The 21,794-nt window shown below is 43.1% G+C and overlaps 1 long non-coding RNA gene across 1 annotated transcript; it reads left to right on the top strand.

Moving 5' to 3' along the window:
- The first annotated feature begins 553 nt into the window (after window positions 1-553).
- LOC134418966 (uncharacterized) lies at window positions 554-10,426 on the top strand. The gene is made up of 3 exons (XR_010027905.1): window positions 554-614; window positions 1,243-1,370; window positions 9,386-10,426. It is a non-coding gene; the product is annotated as an uncharacterized LOC134418966 (long non-coding RNA).
- Window positions 10,427-21,794: the final 11,368 nt, after the last annotated feature.

Genomic DNA, 21,794 nt, shown 5'->3' with positions numbered 1-21,794 from the left:
AGACATGTGTGAAAGGGGCAGTCAGAATGCTGAGGAACTTCCTTCCTTGATGGCTTTCCTGAAGAAATGAGATTTCTAACAAAAAGGGGTTGTGAATAAAGATTAGTCCACAAAGTGTAACGTGTAATACAGTTGCCTGATGATGGAGGAGGTGTTCCTGCACAAGACTAAAATGTAAAGAAAGACTATAGAGTTCAGGAAGATATAAAGTCTGTATCCATCATGTGAGATCTTATGGATTAAATATCCAGGATTATCAGGGATCTCAGAGCCAGTTTTGTGCATATGTTATTAAACATCAGTCTGTGTATATGTTATTAAGCATCTTTTGAAAATTAGGTGGGTTTGGTTACAAAGAAAAGTGATAAGTTATAGCAAGATTCTGTAGAATATAAAGTAATTTTTTGCTTCCAGGAGGCAAACACAGTATCATTGTCGTTGAAAGTATCTAAGTTCACATAATACACAAGAACATGGTCTTGTCATGTTTTGATTTGCTTGAACTTTTCATTCAGGCTTTGTAGAAATACGCCCTTGATCTTTTATCAGAGGAATCTGATCCCTAGTTCTCCATACTGTGTGATTGGTGTGCAATCTTACCACCTTTTCCTCATGTAAGCAATGTTAAATTATTTTAATTTGTCTTTTATGGAACTATGTGTGGATGGAGGGAGAGCAGAATTTGTTTGTTGGTGAGCCAGACAATTTCAGAGTAGGAAAGTGGGAGATTGGGCTAGTAAGGAAAAGAGATTCTTTAAACATTTTCACCCTGTGAAAAGTTAAAACATAACCTAAATAATTATTTGCTTTAGATATTAATGGCCACTGTAGAAAAATACAACTGCCACAGGAGAAAAAGTTACCATTTAGTGAAGCTGGTGTTCAATTTCTTATACCCATCACCATCACCCTGAACAGTGATCCTGACCTGCAGGTATTAAGCCTGAAGATTGCAGAATTGCATCACTCCTTCCATCCTTCCTGAACCTCTGCTTAAAGGGAGGAGTTTACAACAGGGCACTTTGTTCAGTGGTGGAGAGAGAGAACACCCCTACTGGTACTGAATTTGGGAAGGATGACAGTTCTGCCACTTAAGAAAACAAAATTAAAATTAAAAGTAATCCTACCTGATTTTTCATTAAGATTAAAAAAATAAATTAAAGTTCATGGTCTAGTTGATGGTCTGAAGACATCTAGCTTGCAGAGATTCTGATAGCTGTGATTTAAACTGTACCCCAGCAGTGCAAATAAGAAAGGAAAAAAAGGCATCACAAGAAGCACATTGCAAAAATTGTACCTCATCACCACATGAGAAGGCAGTGAATGAGGTTTGTATAATCAGCTTTGAACAACTTCATCTTCAAATGCAGGTAAGTATTAAAATCTAGAACTAGCTTTCCTTAATGACATTTTTAAACAGGCTGTTTGACTTCATTCGAAACTAACTCCCCTTTAAAGCTGTTTTTATTAGTTAAAGCCTGACTTGAACACAACCTTTTTCACTGATCGGACAGGTGGCTCATGCGTGACTTTGTGCTGGTTCTTTGCTTGTTCTGACAGTGCTGATCACACCCCAGACTTTCCATTGCCTGGAGAACTTAACATCAGGATGAGTGTGAATCTGTCCATAGGGTTAGTCTGATAGCACAGTGGCCATACAGGGTGTGTGTATAGCACAAACATCCATATTTTAGAGATAATGTCCATTTTATGCTGCCTCCCACAGCCCAGCCCTCCCTGTTGCTCTGCCCTGAGGCAGTGGGGATGTGAATCCTCTGAGAGCTGCTAAAGACAGGCTGTGTTTTCATCCTGAGGGAGAGCAACCCTCAGCTGGGATATCCAAGCTTCATCTGTTGGACAGTCTCTAATAACACCTTAATATTTTTTTCTGTAAGAAACTGGTTAAGTCTCTGCTTATGAGTTTATGAGAAGCCTCTGTCCTATGGAATTTGTGAATATTTAAATTCTGATCGCTCCCCTTTGCATCCTGCAAAGGAAATGAAATTAAATCATTCATATCAGATTGAACACCTGCACATGTAAAAGACAATAATTAAAATAATTTTATTAACCTTGTGAAATCAGGTTTTCCTTGCCATTAGTACACCTGCAGCAGTACTGTGACTTTTCAACAGCCAACATGGTGGTCTTTGAGTGTGCTTTTCTTGTGCACACACACACACAGAGTCCAACCAGAATAGCATTATTCATTATATTGATTGAAAAAAGCAGAGGTGCTGTGGGATTTCCACCTGAGAGGTTTCTAAAACTTCATAGCAGAAGACATTGAACTGCCTGGTCTAGCTTAAGTTAACCCTTCTTTCAGCTAGACAAATGCAGTCTGTGGCTTCCAAAAGTCCCCTTCAATAGTTTCATGGTTCTGTGAAACACCATGGTGCAATGCCTTCATATCAGGCACAGTTACAGTGCTTCTAAAATTACAGTTTATTATGAAAATGTTGAAAAAATGGGTCTAAAATTTTCTCAAGAGGAGAGGTGGAGGGGCAGGCAGCAATATCTACTTTCTGGTGGCCATCAGTAGGATCTGAGGGAACAGCATGAAGCTGTGTCAGGGAGGTTTAGGTTGGATATTAAGGAAAGGTTCTTCATCCAGAGGTGGTTGGGCACTGGAACAGGCTCCCCAGGGTAGCGGTCACAGCACCAGGCCTGCCAGAGCTCAAGAAGTGTTTCAACAATGCTCTCAGGCACATGGTGCGACTCTTGGGACTGTCCTGTGCAGGGCCAGGAGTTGGACTTCAATGATCCTGGTGGGTCCTTTCCAAATCAGTTTATTCTATGATTCTGTGAAGAAGCAAACCAGCCAATTCATCCTCCTGTGCCATTGGTCTTCTGAGCAATATCCTGCAGGGAGAAACCAGCACCCTTTTTTGAGAGCATGACCCATTTTTGTGCCCTGCATGTAAAGTTTGCACTTCAGCTTTGCAAAGAATGAACTGTCCAGATGGCCAAAGCACAGGTACAAATCACGTCTGCTGGCTGTCCAGCATGTCCCATGTGCAATTCCATGCCCCAAATGCAGGATTTCTCCTTCCCCAAAACACTGGCCTTGCTCTCTTTGGCATGGTAAGATCTGATTGAGCAGTGTTATCAAACGGTGGTGGCAAGGAGAGCTCCACTCAGGAATCTGGTGACGTTGTAGCAGATAGTTAGGAGGAATATGTGGGTTTTTGTGAGCTGCTGAGATAGTTACTGCTGTAACTATCATTCCATGTCCTGGAATGAGCATCTGCACAGGCAGGTAAAGCTGGGACAGACGGCAGAGGGCACGAGTGAATGCCTTAAGCATCAGGGCTTGCTTCTGACGGGAACCTGAATTTCTCTGTTAGTGTAGATGTACGCTTTCCCTTCAACCTTTCCCCCCCTCTTTTTAGCATGTGCTGTCTGGGCCTGTCGGCCTGTCTGCCCCTCCATCCCTCCCCAGTCAGCACTTAGAGGAAGGCATTGCTCCTGGTGAGCTCACCGCTGATTATTTCTGAGGTTTGTTAGGGCAAACAAAGAAAGCTGTTTGGTTGGGTTTGCCTGTTTGGTTGGGGGGTTTTGTTTGTCTCTTTGGATTTTTTTTGCCCATTTTTTTACGCTGTCACACATTTCTGCGGGACCTTTTCACCAATTTAGGGGAAAAAAAAACAAACAAACAAACAAAAAAACCAACAAAACCATGAAACAGAACAAGCTAAACCAGTGCACGGTGCTGAAACTTGTTATTTGGTGCCACCTGGTGTCGGCGTGTCCGGCCGAGGCGGGCGAGGAGTGGAGCGGGCCCGGGGCCGGCGGTGCGGGAGCGGTGCGGGAGCGGCGGTGCGGGGCTGGCCGTGCGGGACAGGCGGTGCGGGAGCGGCGGTGCGGGGCTGGCTGTGCGGGACAGGCGGTGCGGGAGAAGTGAGGGGCGGTGCGGGAGCGGCGGTGCAGGGCTGGCTGTGCGGGACAGGCGGTGCGGAGCGGTGCGGGAGAAGTGAGGGGCGGTGCGGGACCGGCGGTGCGGGGCTGGCCGTGCGGGACAGGCGGTGCGGGAGCGGCGGTGCGGAGCTGGCCGTGCGGGACAGGCGGCGCGGAGCGGTGCGGGGGAGGCCGTGCGGGACAGGCGGTGCGGGGCTGGCCGTGCGGGACAGGCGGTGCGGAGCGGTGCGGGAGAAGTGAGGGGCGGTGCGGGAGCGGCGGTGCGGGGCTGGGTGTGCGGGACAGGCGATGCAGGAGCGGTGCGGGAGCGGCAGTGCGGGGCAGGCGGTGCGGAGCGGTGCGGGGGAAGTGAGCGGCAGTGCGGAGCGGTGCGGGGCTGGCCGTGCGGGACAGGCGGCGCGGAGCGGTGCGGAGCTGGCCGTGCGGGACAGGCGGCGCGGAGCGGTGCGGGGGAGGCCGTGCGGGAGCTCCGCTGTGCCGCGCCCGCAGCCGGGCAAACCCGCTCCGCAAGGAACCCATCCACCCAGCACAGACAGCCCCGGGCTTTCCGCGGGAGAGGCGGTCAGTCCGCGCTGGAATTCGCCGGGACAGACGGCAGAGGGCACGAGCGAACGCCTTAAGCATCGGGGCTTGCTTCTGATGGGAGCCTGAATTTCTCTGCTAGCGTAAATGTACCCTTTCCCTTCAACCTTTCCCCCCTCCTCTTTTTAGCATGATGGTAGTGTCAATGATTTGTCCAATCAATGATTTGTCATTGATCTCTGCATGCTTTGTTTTAATTTCTTCATATTTCTTTTATCTACCTCCTCTATAAACACAACGCAAAATATTGCAGACAAACCCAGGTCTATTCTGCCGGAGGGGACGAGAATGTACCCGCTGAAAAAAGACTAAAAACTGAGGCATATGGCTGAGGAAGTCTAAGCTTCACGAGGAATAGCAAAAAGCTCAAAGCCATTCTTCCCTCCTTACTGCTCGGTTATTGCAAAAAGAGTCAACTGAGAGGTCCTTTTGATGGGAGTATTGCTGGGTTTACCAGACCCGGTGGAGTGCCTCTTTAAGTCTGTGAGACTGATCAAAAGAAAACACTCAGCTACTCTAATCCTTTATAGGCATGTTTCACTCTTGTACTATTTAATTTCTGATAGGCAAGTTCAGGACTGAACTAATTTATTCCTGGCATGAAGCCTGGGATGTAACATGCCAAGGAGCAGTATATAATAACTACAATTGGATGGAGGAGCGTAGGTCAGCACATGTTTCACACCACTCCTTTTACTACTGGAGTCATGGGGTAAAATCTACTCTTTTTGCCAACTTTGGTGAAGGTGTAAATGCACATGCACAATGTAATGGCTTTAAATCTTGGAATCCTACTTGTATGCACCAGATGGATCTTGTATAAACGTTCCACTTTACAGCATGTTAGCATTTGCTAGTAGTTAGCTGGAGGTTATAGCTGCCAGACTTCTTTGTGGCAGTTTCCAGGCTTAAAAAAAAAAAAAAAAAGGCAAAAAAGAGAAAACACAAACAGAGAAAATAACCACCCACACAAGAGGGAATGTCCGAATAATAGATAAAACTAGTTTTAAGAATTGCATGTACCTGTGTTTGTTGATTAATAGTATTTGATTTACTTGTCCTGATTCAAACTACATGGAGTACATGCATATTAGGATTTTTGAGAGAAGCTACCTTATCAGTAGTGGTTGACAAAGTCTTATAAATGTTTGTGTATCATACACAGGATTATGCCTATTATATATATATATGTACAAGTGTATATATTTTTCTTAAGAACAATTCTGCAACCTAGATAGGTTCCAAATTAATTTAGCAATAATTTAATTTGATTATATAGGTCAGAAGTATTTTTCAGCTTATGCACTACCATACCTAAAATGCCTTTGTGCTATCTGAATTTTTTAAATGTTTTTGTCTTTTCTAACTAGAAATCTAACTCTTCTAGACTACATCTTTAAGACATGATAATTTGTATTTTAGGAGGCCATGAATTCTTGCCTCCAGTCCAAATTTGCTATTCTGTATACTCCAGGCATATATTAATGATCTTGGAAAATATGCTTTAGAGTGTCTACTTTTCATATTTCTCCATTTCTCTTTCCTTTTCATTTTCCTTTAGAATTAACTATGTAATTGCTGCTGGAAAAAAAAAAAAAAAAAAAAAAAAAAAAAAAAAAAAAGACAAAAGAAGGTAAGAAGGTTCCACAAACACAGAAGATAAATTCACCAGTTTTATGATGCATGTATATAAAAACTAAAATACTCTCTGGGCAATTGTTATACACAGGGCAAAGCCAGGCCTTTCCTAGCTGGTGTCTTTCTCTTGTTTTCCTTCTACTGCCTAATTCCCACTTCCTCCCACAACTTTCTTGTTCTCCAACCAACAAGCACTTTTTTGTCCTAGTGAAAAGCATGTCAACACTTCAGTTCCAGCATTACTGTTGCAGGTGTACAGTAAGAGGTGCACGGTGCTGCTCCAGTGACCTCCAGGGGGATTTCACCACACTGACATGGGACAGCGGGGTGCTGTTAGTCCTGCCGAGTGCCAGGGACACCTTCATCCCTCACTCTGTCCCCTGAGTGTGTCAGAAATTCAAAGCCTTGGTGTAATCTGGCTGCAACCCTGAAGAGGCAGCGCCTCCGGGCATGGGGAGGAGCATCCAGCCATGCCTGATGCTGCCCTGGAAATCGGTGGCTGCAAAATTCCCCCTGCCTTGCACCAAAGGCATTGGAAGTCACGCCCTGGGCTCTCAAACACAGCACATGGGCCCTGTTTCTGTGCTCATTTTAACTTCAGCAGGTACCTGCCTTGGGGGATTAGTCTGGCAAGAGCTGTGACTGTCCTCTGCTAAACCTGGACAGCACCGCTCCTGGCAACAGGCTCTCAGGCAATGCCGGTTTGTTACATTGTGATTTCCCTCCTCTACAATGTCATGTTCAAAGTCTTTTGTTGTGAGGGAAATTTTTTCCCCTAAGTTCCTCCCACATGTGAAGAAGAAAACACTGTGATTTCTGTGATCGTAGCCAAATGTCACAACTGCATCTGCTGTCTTTCTCTGCAAGGTCTTGCCACTACGCCTGCATTTAACTTCAGGGAATGGTCTCGTGCAGCATTTATAGATGATAATGTCACATTTTTAAAAATGTAGTTAAAAATGTCTGGAAATTTAATAGTTACACTTCCCACCATGGAAAGCGCATTTGCAGAAAAACTAATTGTTACCAATAGCTCCAATTGCCAGCCTGGATCATTAAACTTTGCCTTGGGTCAGCCTTTCACTCTGCCTGATTATTAAGCACAGATTAAGAGGCTGTTGCTAGCATTAACTCCGGACTCATGAGGCATCGCTGTTCCCAGATACTGTGCACTTTCTCTGAGCAAGCTTCAACAGCAGAGCACTTTTCCTAAAGCTTCCATAGGGACCAGCTTCCAGAGGGACTGAGGGCTGTAATCAGATTATTGCTTCCCGCTGGATGGATACAGGCTTCTGCTTGTCCCACGCTGCAGCCTGGCCCCTCCCTGCTGCCTTCAACAGCTGAGCAATTGTGGAATGGACACGGTCTGGGGCTGTGTCCTTTTGTGCTGGCAGGGCTGGCATTCCCTCCTGCTCTCCCTACTGGATTGCTCCGCGGAACATTTTAAGTTTTGGGAGTGTTCGTTTCTGAGCTCACCGGCCAGGGTTGGTGTACGTGGGAGAAGAGAGCTTTAAAACACCTTTGGATGTGGTTTCCTAAAATCTTATTTACCTTAAGAATTGTAAAAAAAAGAAAAAGAAAAAAAAAAAAAAGAAGAAATGTGTGTACCACGCTGGGCCATGCAGAGTTTCCAGGCACATCTTACCGATAAAAAAAACCTTTCCTGCCTGTTGAATTTATGGCTGAGATAGCCAGATTACTAGAAACACTTATGTGTTTAATCTTTTCATGTTTTGAGCGGGAGAAGGTAAGGCAAGGAAAATGCCATAGAATTGCTTTTTATTTTGTGGAGGCTGTAAATTCTGTTATGGAAAATGTAATAAAGACGCAGCTTAAACAAAAAGAGTGGCTGTGTGAAATCGCGAAATTTCCATTGGGTGAAAACAAATCCTAACTTTATGTACGTTTCCCTGGAGAGATGTAATGTGAATGCTTACAGCTGGTTTTAGTTTCTTATTCCCTGATTAGGTTTAAATTAAAGGAAGGATGTCATATTGAATTATGAAAAATTACTTATTTTGCGTATTTTGGTTTATGCGTACTTTCTATCACAGTCTCACTGTGGCATTCACAAGGACCTACTGAACATGTGCACACAAATAATATTAAAAGTGAACTGGCTGCAGTGTAGTGCTTCTGACAGAGAAACTGTCCACCTTCCACCAGGAAGGGAAAACCAACCCACCGTGCTGAGATTCCCCTGCCAGACAGGCTGGTTGCTGGCTGAGAAAGAGGGGCTGTGTCCTACAGAAACCTCACCTGCAGCTCCCTCTGCTCCAGGGGGTCCTGCTGAGGGACCAGAGCCCAGAACAGCTTTGTCAGCCCAGATCAGACAGGACAAGTTCCCCAAGACTGTCAGTGTGTCCAAGGCTGAACAATACCTGGAGCGAGCTGAGCAGGAGGGGAGAAGGGATTGTCTCAGCCATCTCTGCCATTCCTAAATGCAGGCTCTTTACTTCATGTCTGCTTTTAGCAAGCATTGTGGTGGTCCAGCAGCCCAGAGGTTTGAAATTCACTCTCTGGGGAGATTTATGTCTCCTTTCCACAGAGAAGTGCTTTTTCACTGGAGAAGATGATATTATATGACTTACCTAAGCAGTCACAGCTATTGCTGCAGCTCAGATTGGGTGCAGATTTGGTTCTGGTACAGATGAAAAGATTAAAGGAACTTGGTTCGAACAACTGGCACACTTAAAGTCTTTGTATGACTGTGTGCAAAGACAAAAAACTAATTATAAATTGGTTTTAAAGCATTTCATGGCATACTTCCATTATAATATTTCTGGCAAATTACCAGCTCCAGAAGAGTTGTAAGACATAAAGAATTCATTAATAAAAACTACTTTGCTAAATAAATAAATAAATATGCAAGCATATATATTTCATCTATTTTTAAAATAGAGTATGAAAAAAAAGAAAATTATATTAATTGGACAGAAAAAGTGCTGATTTGACTGATGATGTTTACAGAGCTATGCTGTGTACTGTAGCACACCATTTGGGGTGGGGATCAAAGGAGAAGAGGTCTTGCAGGAGCTCTGTGCCCAGTGGGTGTCTGCAGTTTGCACAAAGAACGAGCAACCTGCTAGCACTGCCTCTGCAATGCAAGATGCACTAATGTAATCTAGAGATGCAAAATAAAATGCTGTCTTGCTGCAGCTGGAAGTCATGCTCCTCTTAGATGTGCACAGAACATCTCATCTATGTCTTTGTGCTGCTGTGATCATCTCTTTTTTTCTTTCTCCAGAAGAGGTTGCTGATACCATGCTATGCTTTTGAGTGGAGGACAAGGAGCCTGTGGCTGACCTGCAGGGTAACTGCAATAAAAAAGGTAGGATAATATTCTGAGAAGTGGGATAATATTCTGAGAAGTGGGATTCTCAAAGCTGACAGGTAAGGGAAAAGGAAGATGGAGACAAGGGTGTGTGAGAAGCAGTTTTGCCGTGAGCCTCTGAGCATCCTGGGGAGCAGCACATCTCAGGTGTGTTTGCCTTGGCTTTCACTGGGTTTCTCCAAATGTTCCCTAGTCCCAACTAACATTAACCCTCCCTCCTTTAAAGACAGGATATTTGGGCTAGGTCTGCTGCTGAGGAAGGGGAGACCACCCCTGGGAATGCAAACAGTGGCACAGTGTGGTAGTGTGGGTGCTGCAGCCTGTTCCAGAGCATCCTGGTGGCTGACTTCTCCCTGCATGCCTCAGAGCCTGGGGAGGAAGAGGAGACCATGGAGCAGCATGTGAGATGAGAAAGCTGCTGGTTGCCACTGAGCTTTTTGAGACACTGCTTTAATCATGGCATAGTTATACAGCAGAGGTATATGGCCATACCCTTATAATTAATTATGTGACTTAATGAATAATTCTCCTGCCCTATCATTCTGTCTAGAACACAAGGAAGTTAAAACTTTTCAATGTGCTTAGAAACATCTAATCTGAGGACCCCTTCAGTGACCATCAGCACAGCCCCTGGTTTTCATCACCCTGAGTAAAGAACAGTCTGAAGATGATGACAATTTGCCAGTCCCAGTGTGTAACACTACTTCTAATTCTCTTCAGTCAAGTCCATCTTTAGGTTTGATTCATGCCACAAAGCACTGGAATCTGCCACAAAACACAGCCTCTGCAGGGGCCAGCAGCTGCTTCATGGTCCTTATCCCCTGGGAATTGACTGTGTCTCAGTGTGTAAGCTGTCATGCCCTATCAACATCTCATGCATCAGCTTTTTCCTGTCTGCTGGTCTGAAGACATTTCGATATCTGTAGGCTCCAGCAACACCTTTGTATAGTAGTAGTAGTAGTAATAACAATAACAAAAATAATAAAAATAATAATAAAGGATTCAAACAGGCAGTTGCTTTTATTCTTGGAGAAAGGGTGACCAGAAAATCACATTCTCACCCAGAAATTTCCAGATTCATTGTGCTTTATCAGTGTACATATCCCATCTTGCATCAACTCAGAATATTTCTCTGAGTTTTCCCCTCTGTAACATGGAGGCAAAAGAGACATCTGCTTCTCAAAAGTACATTGTAAAATTAAATACCTTTCTGTTTTGAAGCACTTTAATGCAATATGAACAGGAGCCATAAAAGTACCTCAGACTGAGTGAAAGAATCTTTTATAACACACATTTTAGAAAAAAAGCCCCTGCAGAATAGACAAAGGATACTTTATCAATTTCTCTACCTTCCTTTTAAAATCATTTATGAGAGACATAAATTTGTAACTTCACTACATTGATGCTTTTTTTTTTCTTTGATTCTCTTTGCATATCTGTAATTTATTGGAACTTCCATGCCTTCTTTCAGTCAGATTACTTTTTCCTGTCAAAGTGTGATATTTTGCGAAGCAAACAGAATATCCTTGAACAATACCACACTTCAGTCAATCAAGTCACTGATTTATTTCAGCTTTGCAAAACTGACACCTTTTCAAGTTCACAACATACATATTGCAATCCATATCATGTTTTGTCTGCACACAACAAATGCAACTGGATTAAAGTCACTGGTACCAAAGCAACTCTTAAATTTTTAGATCAGTGAGTAGAACTCTGCCCTTTCTCATACTCAGGAAAAGAGGGCAATGGGAAAGAATGAGTAAAACAGACAGGTAACTACCAGCTGTACACATACTCATGTGCAAAACAAACAAAAAAAAAAATTAAATGAAAATTCCCCGTGTTTTTGAAAGCTGGGTTTGCTCCTGCATGTTCTTGACTGAGATAGAGACCATGAAGGATGTTGCTCCTGTAGGCTGTAGGTCCCTGCAGTCTCTAGTCCCAAAAAGGGAAAACAGAAACAAATTTTCCAGTACCAACTACTCAATTACACCCTTGCTGTCAGGCGAGGTGTTCCATGAAGTGGGTTGGTGTGTTTTGGACATGTCACTGAGTGATGCATTTAATCAAGAACACCTTGCAGTTGTGAGCCTTGGGTTTTTTTCTTTTTTCCTTTTTCCCCCCTTTTTCATTCTTCTCTCTTTTTTTCTTTTTCTGTTCCTCTTTCCTCTATTCTCTCACCCCTCTTTTGCTTTTTCCTCTCTCTCTCTCCTGAATAACCGAATCTATTGAAAAGTAAATCCCCTCCTTCAATTACTTTAATATGCTTTCATACCATGTTTGCTCCACTTTATTTCTCAGCTTTGTTATTTCCACTGCCCAGTAAAATCTATCACCTTTGAGTGAGTTATGTGCTTTTCTGGACTGCAGCAAATACCACCCACTCTGTTAAGGTCAGGCTCCAGCTCCTTGACTTCTCTATTGTTCCGTCCCTTCCTTACCCACTCTGTCATTGCAGCACGACAGCTCCAGCTGGGAGGGCAGGGAAATCACTCCCTCAAGAGCAGTTTATCACAGCAATAAATGTTATGTGTTTTACTAGGATGCCATCAAAGTTCACCCTCACACCATCATGCTGGAGTAGAAACAATTGTTTCTTTTATTCATCTATTATATGTACTTTATTGGGTAGGTGTCTATATCCTGCAGAGATCAGCATCCTGAAGGGACAAGGCACTACTTCAAGCTTCTGCTGTGTTGTGAAAATTACAGAATTTTCAACAAGAAGCATCATAATGCTTTAAATTAATTACTTCTTCTCAGTTTTCTTCCTGTTCTCCCTACTGCCTGGGTTTTAATTACTTTGCTCTCATAGGCGTCTCCAAAGTCACTTCATTAAACAGTATTTGTAGCCTTTACATTTCTTTCAGGTTATTTGCTTCTTTTTATAGCACTGCCTGTGCCAGCTCTGTTAACTTCAAAGCATAAGAAGCTTGAAATCTTTGTGATTGCAACTGGTACTCAGCAGAATCTGGCCAGCTGAATTGATCTGTCATTCATGAAACTAAATACTTTAGTTTAAATTTTTTTTTTTTTTTAAAGATAGAAGAGAGGAAAGTGAAACCTTAGTGCCTACATTCCCTCCCCCATCTTCCTACTAAGTATTGATATTTCCTCAGCCAAGAGAGCTTAATAATAGCTGAGAATACACTTTATTACATTAATTTCATACAGCACAATTCCTTGTAGCAATATGAAAACAAGTTGTTGAATGTGTGACAGGGTAATTCACTGAGCACTAAAGGAAATTGCTAAAAACAAAAAGAAATTTGTTATACTCTAAGCTCTCAGTGACATATGAGATCTCCAGTATTCTGTTGGGAAAAATGGTCAGCAGCCTTGCACTGACATATGTTAGGTATCTCTATTCCCTGAAATGCAGGTTTGGATTGACTGAAACTATCTGAGGCTTTAGGTTAAATTCCTAGCAATGTTTTCCCTAAAAAAAATGAAGGAAACATTTGAAAAGCCAGACTATTTAATTTCAACATTTTTCTGCAGAAACTCCTTTCATTTTTAAATTTTTTGTTTTTTAACTTTCCTTCAGAACACTGTGTGTCTAAATCTGGCTCAGTCCAGTGAAGGGAAGAGAAAGCAACACCCAAGCCCAGCGTTTAGAGCATCTCCTCCTCTTTGTCTCTCTCTTCTCTGGCAGAACAGGATGGCAGCTCCTCTCACTCCCTCTGTTTGCCCTCTCCTGCCAGTGGCACTGCAGTTACCTGCAATGATCAGCGCAGAGACAACACTGTGACTGCCAGTGCTCATGGACACCTATTTCACCATGAAATACAGGCTCAAAGTCAAGCTAAAACAGAGCCAGCACCTCTTAAAATCACTGTGGGCCTTTGTAAAGACAGATCAGGGATTCAGTGATAGGGCTCCATCCCCCTGTCCCCATGGGCAGGCTAGGTACCCTTGAGAAAACTGAGTACTCTGCTTATATACTGTTGGAATCTTAAATAAGCCACTACATGGCTTATTTAATTTTATGTTATACAGGAATTGCAGCTGCAGACAAATTGGAGAAAACTTTGCTTTGACTAATGAAGCTTATCATGTATGTTGGGTCTGCAGGAAGAAGAAGAAAGGAAGATGTCTCACTGGGGGATGGAACTCAGCTTCAAAGAGGTAAATATCAAGTGAAAAGCAGGGGATCATTAAACAAGATGATACAGCAGGGCTGTTCATATTGGTGTCCACAGCTATTTTCCTTCTCCTGGTATGATCAGTGTTCACTTATTGGTGCCTGATTCAGCTGCATCAAAAGCTTTTGATCAAAAACAAAGAAAGACATACTTTCCTGCTGTATATTTTCCCAGGTTTGAGGGTGTTTTCCTGATGGAGATAGATATTTGGCCACAAATATTGTAAAAAACGTTGTGGCTTTCCTTCTATGGGCTTTAAACAAAGAATCCTGACTGAAGGTTTAGATTTTGGTTAATGAAAACAAGTGTAAATTCTTGACCCTAAGAACAGAGTTTCCTAAGCACACTCCTATTAGGATACAGTGTGATTTCCCAGCACCTTGGCTGCTGAGCAGCTACTGACATGTAGTTCCAGGAGCCAGTCAGTTTGGAGCTGTTTCCTGATGGGTAGTTTCGTGGTAAGCAGTTAGAACAAGAACAAGAGCTGAATGAGGTTTTCAGGTGAGATAAGTCGACATTTGCACAGCACTGACTTGGATAATTTCATGGTTTCCATGGGTTCAGTCAGCTTCAGTAGCACAGACTTTGTCCTCCACCAAACTCCTGAGTTAGCATTTCAGAAGCCTTTAAGTGCCTGCAGTTTTGTATGGACAAAAAATAAATGAAGAATGGATTGGAATGAGTCAAAGAGACAGCCTCTTATCCATCTCAGCCAACTGCAAAATGGGAGAATATTCAAATTCACACATCAGCAAAGCTTTGCAGTAAAGGCATAAATGGTTGCTGGCCAGGTCTAATGCCTTCCAAGGTCATCAGAAATTATTTTATTCCCATTTTGGTTCACATGGTCAGGTCCCAGAGACCAAGAGCTTAATGATTCTGGGAATATGCAGGTGCTCTTGCAGTCAGCTAACTTGTATTTAATTTGGTTTGAAGTGATGCCTCTGGTCAGGGGAGTGACTATGGCTTCCTGTGTTGAAAAGCTTTGCACATCCCTTCCCTTCCCTGAGTAACAAGAGCTGTTCAATAAAATTGTGCTCTCCCTGCCATTACCTTCTAGAGCTGTGTTACAGCACATCCAAGATAGCTCACTATGTTGAACCCCAAAATTAAAAACAAACAAACAAATTATGTAAAGACTTATGAAGCTTGCAGTCCTTTTGCTATCTGCAGCTCAGCCCTCTGCCTCCTCAGTATTGAGCATGTTTGGTTAAAATGGTGGGGTCCAAATGATAGATGGAATGGCTGCATCATATCTTGGGAAAACATTTAAAAGGGTGTTTTGTTTCTGTGAGCACTTTTGGGGTTTGATGTAATAGAGCTTGCAAGAGTTGATATAGAGGAAATTATTGCTTCTCAATAAAATTCTCCATTTTTATTGGCTCACATACAGAGAATGGCAGCCAGCTGATAAAATACTTGGTGGAATTTTCTTTCCATCTAGCCATGTGCTGCTCTACAGCTCTGAAGTGTGTCCTTTTTTTAAACTGGGCATAATTATGATAATTTCAAAGCATTTTGCGTTTATCATTCTACTCTTTATGTGGAAGTCTGCATATTTTGTGCTTTAATCGAAATTTTGTGTCTTAAACCTGCTGGCTGTGACAGTAAAGTAAAAAAATAACCATAAAAATAACAGAAACCTCTTATCTCTGTCAGACACTTGCTGGCAAAGAAAGATGTATAATCTACAAAAGCATTTTTAGCTTTCCACATGCTATTTGGATTCCTTATAGAATGTCTTGTTAAGGAGATATACGTATACATACATATATACATAATACAGCTTCCTAAGACAGAAACTGTAAACAACATTTGCAAAATATTACTTCATCAGGGCCGTGAAAATCTAGAAAACAGATCAGCTCTATTATCTTCCCCAAGATAAACACAGACTTACTCAGAAATTCAAACTCTGCTGCATTACTTGCATTTACTAATAACAATTCCTCAACTTTCCAGAATGGAAATTCTTCCATTTCCTACTCATTTAGTTACTGGAAAGTATGAAGCATTTTATCACATTAAACTTTAGGTGTTTGGGGTTTTTTTTGTTCCCAAGGGGGAGTTTGATTCCTAACTATTAGGGCCAGAGGAGGACCTGGCTGTGGAGTTTTAGGTGCCTGCTCTCTGGGACAATTGCCATGCTCTCCATCTTCCCAGGCAGTGCACAGAGAAAGCTGGGTTGGCCTAGGAGAGAAGACCCTGCAACTGGAATCATGCAGATCTAGACACAGAGCACCAGGGATCTTAAACATTGTCCTCCTGCAGCGCCACAGGAGAGGCTCCCCTCTGCACGGCATCCTCAGGTGCATCTCCAGCAATGGGGGCAAAGACACTAAAAAGCACCGTCCTAGTGGGTAATTGTGAAGGCACCACAAAGAACCATTTGGCACTTTGCACTGTTGCTGGTGAGGAATGGAAGCCTGGCCACAGGGTAGGATGGGTTTTTGTGGGCCTCCTGCAGCATCTTCTCTGGGCACTAATTTCTCTGGATGCTTGTTTGTCTGGCTGGCTAACAAGGGAGCTGACCCCTCCTGCAATCCTGGCAGATGTAGCTGCCAGGGAATTGTAAAAATTTTTTTACAAGCAGGAAGGCAGTTGAACTTGATGTTACAGGGCCCAGCCTAGCAAAGATTGTGAAAGCAGAGTTTTGTATATAAACAGCAATGTATCACCTGAACTCTGCTTTCCGTGCTGTTTCCTGACCTGGCCTCCCATTTCAGTGACATTTTGGCTAGAATTCAGGAGAGGCTAGGCTCAGCTACATAAAAACCTGGCCTATCTGTGCCTATCTGCTCTCTATCTAAAGCAGGTCAATGCTGTCCAGATCTGGCCTGATAAGTTGCAGGGGTACCAAGGTACTAATGTACTGCTTCTGGGCAAGCTGCAGCTGAGAAAGGGATCTAACAGTGGCGACTGAGGTGTCTAAGCCCATTTCTTGTCTCAGCCCTCTCCACTACTTTTGTACTAGTGATACACCCAGTCTGTCCATGTTGTATTCATGTTGTTGTATAATTATATTTCCTGAGTCTCATAGCTTCTCGGTGGTTTTCTCATGGCAGATCTTCACAGCAGTGGTGTTGTTGCTTCTCGGTCAGGGCTCCTCTCCCAGGCTCTCCCTGACCACCCCGCGCCCTTTTATCTCAGCTACCTCCATGGGCTACAGCTGCTGCCCAATCAAGGACATCACAGCTGCAGCCCATTTACAGTAACTAGAATCAGGGCAGGGTCACTAATACAATACAAAGGTCTTTCACTGCCATACATATATTTACAATACATAAGTTAACTCAGGCCCCTACATGTCCACTTCTCTGTCACTGGAAATTTACAAACTCCATTGCTTTACCATCATTACCCAGTTTGGTTTGCTGGCAACAGGATGTCCCCTCTGGAAACGTCTGTTGACTAGATCCAAGGTGGAGGGGAAACCACACAAAGATGACAGCAAGCATTTCTATAACGCTTGTAGAGTACACCATGACTGGTCTGTCCCCATAACCATGGAAGAGGCAAATCCTCTGATTGCTCCTCCAGAGCCTGGAAAAGAGTGCAGCAATGGGAGGGAGCCTTAGTCATGAAAACCATTTATTTTAATGAGCAGCATCCTCTCCACAGAAGCCCTGAGGGACACACTGATGTTCCCAGCTGATGGGTGGGATTCACCTGACTCCCCCCCTGAAGTGTATCCACATAACACCCACAAGTTATGTATATAAATCAACTTTCACCTGAAGAATGGGAACTCTTTGTTGTCAAATGAAGAGCTGTGAAGAACCTGCAAAGTGTACCATAGCAGTCCTGAATGGCTGTCAGCTTTCCAGAGGGTTGTGCTGTTGGCTGGAAGTGTCTTGTTTTTCAGTTCCTAGAGTTTTCCAGGCCTAAAATCTCCTTGTCTGAATTGTCAAACATATCATTGTCACCAGAGACAGCTGGCACAGGAAATAATGCAATGCAAGAATCAAATGATACAGCATTTTTGCAAAACCTTTTACAAATCTGTATTAAAGCCAGCCTTTATTTCTTATTAAATTAGCATCATAGTATGCCGAAATTTTTATGCACTGGTTGAAGAGTTACAGCTAAATGATGTTATGACTCATCATAGCAATATGCAGCAGCATTGACCCAGACTTGTCTCCCAGTCCTCCAAACCTTATCCATTCCACACTTGGTTTACCACAAAAATGGCCTGCATTGCTATAAGTTTAAAACAAAAGGACACACTTCAACATGGATTCTGTGTTTCAAATGTGCAATAATGGTTTAGTTAATAGGAAGCAGATTCAAGCCTGCTCCAGACACACTGACAATTAGGCATATATCAGCTCTCCCCTCTGCCAGAGCACAGAGTGAAAGGAGATATCCTTTCTCTAAAGTGTAGAGAGAGCTAATTATGATCCTAGGAAGTATTTAAATGGAAATACTAGATTTTGAGTAAATGAACTGTACAAATGGCATTCTTTTCTGTGATGCCCACTGCTGGGAATCCCTTCCTAACAGGAAGGTATAAAGAAGATTGAGTCCTCCTCTTGGGTGTGCAGAGTAGAAGGACAACAGGCAACAGACACAAACTGGAAAACAGGAAATCCCAACTCAGTATAAGGAGTTGTCAGACCCTGGAACAGGTTGTAAAATCCCTGTCTTTGGAGATATTGAAAACCTGGTCGGATAAGGTGTTCACTATCTGCTCTAAAAACCTTCTTTGAGCATGAGAATGTTCTAGGTGAATGCCCGAGGTCCCTCCCAACCTATGTGTTCCTCAAATTGCATCTGTGCAGGAGCAGTGTGTCCTGCAGCACTGTAGAAGTGGGAAGCTTGTTGCAGACACCATTCAGTGGAGAAAGGGAGGAAGGGGAGGGTTTTTTTAAAATTGTAAAATATTTTTTATTAATGCGCTTATTCTTCCTTCTGCCTCCTTTAGTGAGGTCCAAACTAGATATAAACACAGATTTTTAATGCATGTAGTCACAGAGACAAACAAACTACGTCAAATATGATTGGGAAGAAGATCCAGCTACAGTAAGAGAACAACTCAGTGCTGTGAAAGGACACAGGAGCACGGTGAGAAGGCAAGAAGTGCAAATAGAAGATACTGCCATAGGTGGTAAAGACTCAGTGATGCCTTTGTGTTGTCTTATATATCAAGAGTTCTATTAACATTATAGTGCAAGGGCTCCATATCCACAGAGTTTTCATACCTCCTCAATGTTTCCCATAGGCAGCACCTCTCAGCAATGACTCTTCTGGTCCTTGCAGCAGCCATCTGACTCCAGAGCCTGCCAATCCACTCTTTTATACCACTGTTCTTATTGGCTACAGGTGTGGCCTGTTAAGATCAGGCCTGCTCCTAATCTTTAGTAATTGGTCCAGCTGCAACTCGTTGGGGGATGAGATTACACTCTATACCACCTTCATTTACCTATGCTGTATCCCCCTGCACCTTTGCATTTCCAGTGTTTGCTACAGCACAGCACAAGAGCCAATGGCACAGTCACTGAGCAGTTGTGTGGTGGTTGCTGCTGCCCACAGAATCACAGGGTATCCTGAGAGGGAAGGATCACAGAAGGGTCATTGAATCCATCTCCTGGCCCTGCACAAAACAGCCCCAGCAGTCACTCCATGTGCCCAAGAACCTTGTCCAAACACGTCTTGAACTCTCTCAAGTTTGGTGCTGTGACCTTTCCCAGGGGCCTCTTCCAGTGCCCAACCACCCTCCGGGTGAGGAACCTTTTCCTGGTATCCATCCAAAATCTCCCCTGACACAACTTCAGGCCATTCCCTCAGGTCCTGTCACTGGTCACCTGTGCAAGGAGAATCAGTGCCTGCCCCTCCTCTTCTCCTCATGAGGAAATTGTACCTGCAGTGAGGTCTCCTGCCAGCCTCCTCTTCTCCTGGCTGAACAGACCAAGTGACCTCAGCTGCTCCTTATTTGGCTTCCCCTCAAGGCCCTTCAACTTTGGACATTCAAAGGATGCCAGCAGATTGCCAGGAAAGTTTAGACAGTGGAACTAGACAATGTGATTCTTTAGAGCAATAAGTAGTATTTCAGTAATTGCTTTCAGAGAGAGTTCTAAGAGATGACTTGTGACTGCCCATACAGGGTGTATTTCTCATGTTACTCTTATTGGAAGGAGCCTCAGTTTGAGGCATTGGTGTAGTACTTCTGTGGCTTGGCTGATGACTGTCATTCATTTCTTCAATAGATTTGGGTTAATGTCAAGGGCTTGCTTCAAGCAAGCCTCCTTAAAACAATGCTTCTGACAACAACTGAAACATTTACAAAAATGGGTATTTTAAAATTATTATAATGCTAGTACTGTAAAGAGAAGTGCTTTAGTGCTTTCTTTTTTTTCCTTCAGATTCACATTCACAAGTGTATAGAGATGTCATTTATGTCCTAGACACATTAATTTCTGATTTTTTCCTTTAACCCTCTTAATTGGAAGAAAGTATGTTGCTGCTGATTTATGAACTCTTCAGAAGTGCCAGGGATCATTTTAAATGTACACAGCTGCTCTGCAGTAGTTTAACTTGGCAGATAGTATTAAACCATTGAATTGTGTCATTTATTTGTGTATGCACACAATAAGTTCCTTGTGCAGGTTCTTCAGAAAAAGTCTCAATGTTGATTCGAAAATATGGCCTAAAAATAACCTAGCCCCATGATTTATTGTTTTGGTGCTTGTCTCCAAACAGCACATCTAAAATGAAGAATGAGATACCGTGTGTACCCCAGATAAGGCAATGGAATGGAAACCATCCGTAAGAGGAGCTATAGACTGAGGTCTGAAAAGGAAAAGTTCCCAGGGTGAATGAGCAGGACACGCGATGGGAATCAACTCCTGTTGCTGGCATTTGGGAATGCTGCAGCTTATTTCACTGCTAGGCCAGGGAGTGCATGACGTGGTGCAATGAGAAAGAGCAGCAGTCGTGACAGCAGTATCACTGCTTGTGATGGAGTATAAATCAGGGCAGTTTACTCTGTCATTCCATTCAGGGCATCATAAAAGTAACACCTGTCATCTGGAAAAAATCTGAACTCAGAGAATAATATAATGCATTTCGCATGAATGTATAAAATCCTACAGTACCAGAAAATAAAACACTTAGAAATTGAGTCTTTATACGAAGGGGTGACATCTGCAAATATATTCTACATCAGTACCATGTGACTTGATTCATTTTTTAAACTATTCTGGGGGGGGGGGAGGGGGAAGTAGCAGTATAGATTCTGTTATAGCTCTAAAAAATAACTTTTTAGGCCATGATACTAATCTCTTTGATCCCCACCATTTCATATATTGGAAAGCAAAAGATCTTCCCTTATTTCTCCTTTGGCTGTAAAATGGACTGAAAACAGCCTTCAGGGAATTGTAGATTCAGTTACATCCTCAACAGGAGAACCTAATGGACAGTGTTTAAAGACTGATTGATAGACATCATCTCTTGATGATCATAGCAGAACTTTTTAAGCTGCTGATTGCAAGCACAGACATTCAGGAAAGCAAAATTTATGCCTGCCAGGCTTTTTGCCGTGTTTTGTCTCCTATTTTCTTTCCTCCCCTCAAACCAGATTTCAGCAGTCAGTCCTTAAGTCAGTAACAGTGGCCAAAAAACCTGAGCCAAAGGCTATTATCAGCCGTGCAAGTTTCAAATATTTTTCTTTGGTAAATGGCCTAAAAGACAGAAATTTAAAATTAAATAGAAGGTAAGTGTGTCCTAAAGCTCTAGAAAATGGCGAAACTTTTTCACATTGGAAGCTTTAGAAACTATGGGAACCTGGGAAGGTGGATGCAGAATTATTTATTCATGATGAGTCAGTTCTGTCATCCTCTACTGTCACAAAATTTCCACGTGCTCTGGTATGTAAAATTATGGAATATTTCAGGTAACGAAATTCCTGTTTTCTTGTTATGAGGGGCTGTGAAGCATAGACTTATTTTCTATCCAGGATCAGTGCTGTCAGTGTCTGATGAAATTGAAATATCAGCCAGATTTCCCTTTTTATTCCTTGCCCTCTGAGGGGGCAGCTTGGTGCCGCCTGTGAAGCAGCTGTGGAGCCCCTCAGCTGCCTCACCCAGGATATCAGTGTACAGGAGCTCAGCCCCTCTCGGGGTGCAGAACTGGAGCACCCTGAGCCTTCTGCTCTCAATAAACTGGGCTGCTGT

Source organism: Melospiza melodia, chromosome 5 (assembly GCF_035770615.1).
Source record: "Melospiza melodia melodia isolate bMelMel2 chromosome 5, bMelMel2.pri, whole genome shotgun sequence".
NCBI lineage: Eukaryota > Metazoa > Chordata > Aves > Passeriformes > Passerellidae > Melospiza > Melospiza melodia.
This window is presented reverse-complemented; position numbering and strand designations above follow the sequence as displayed.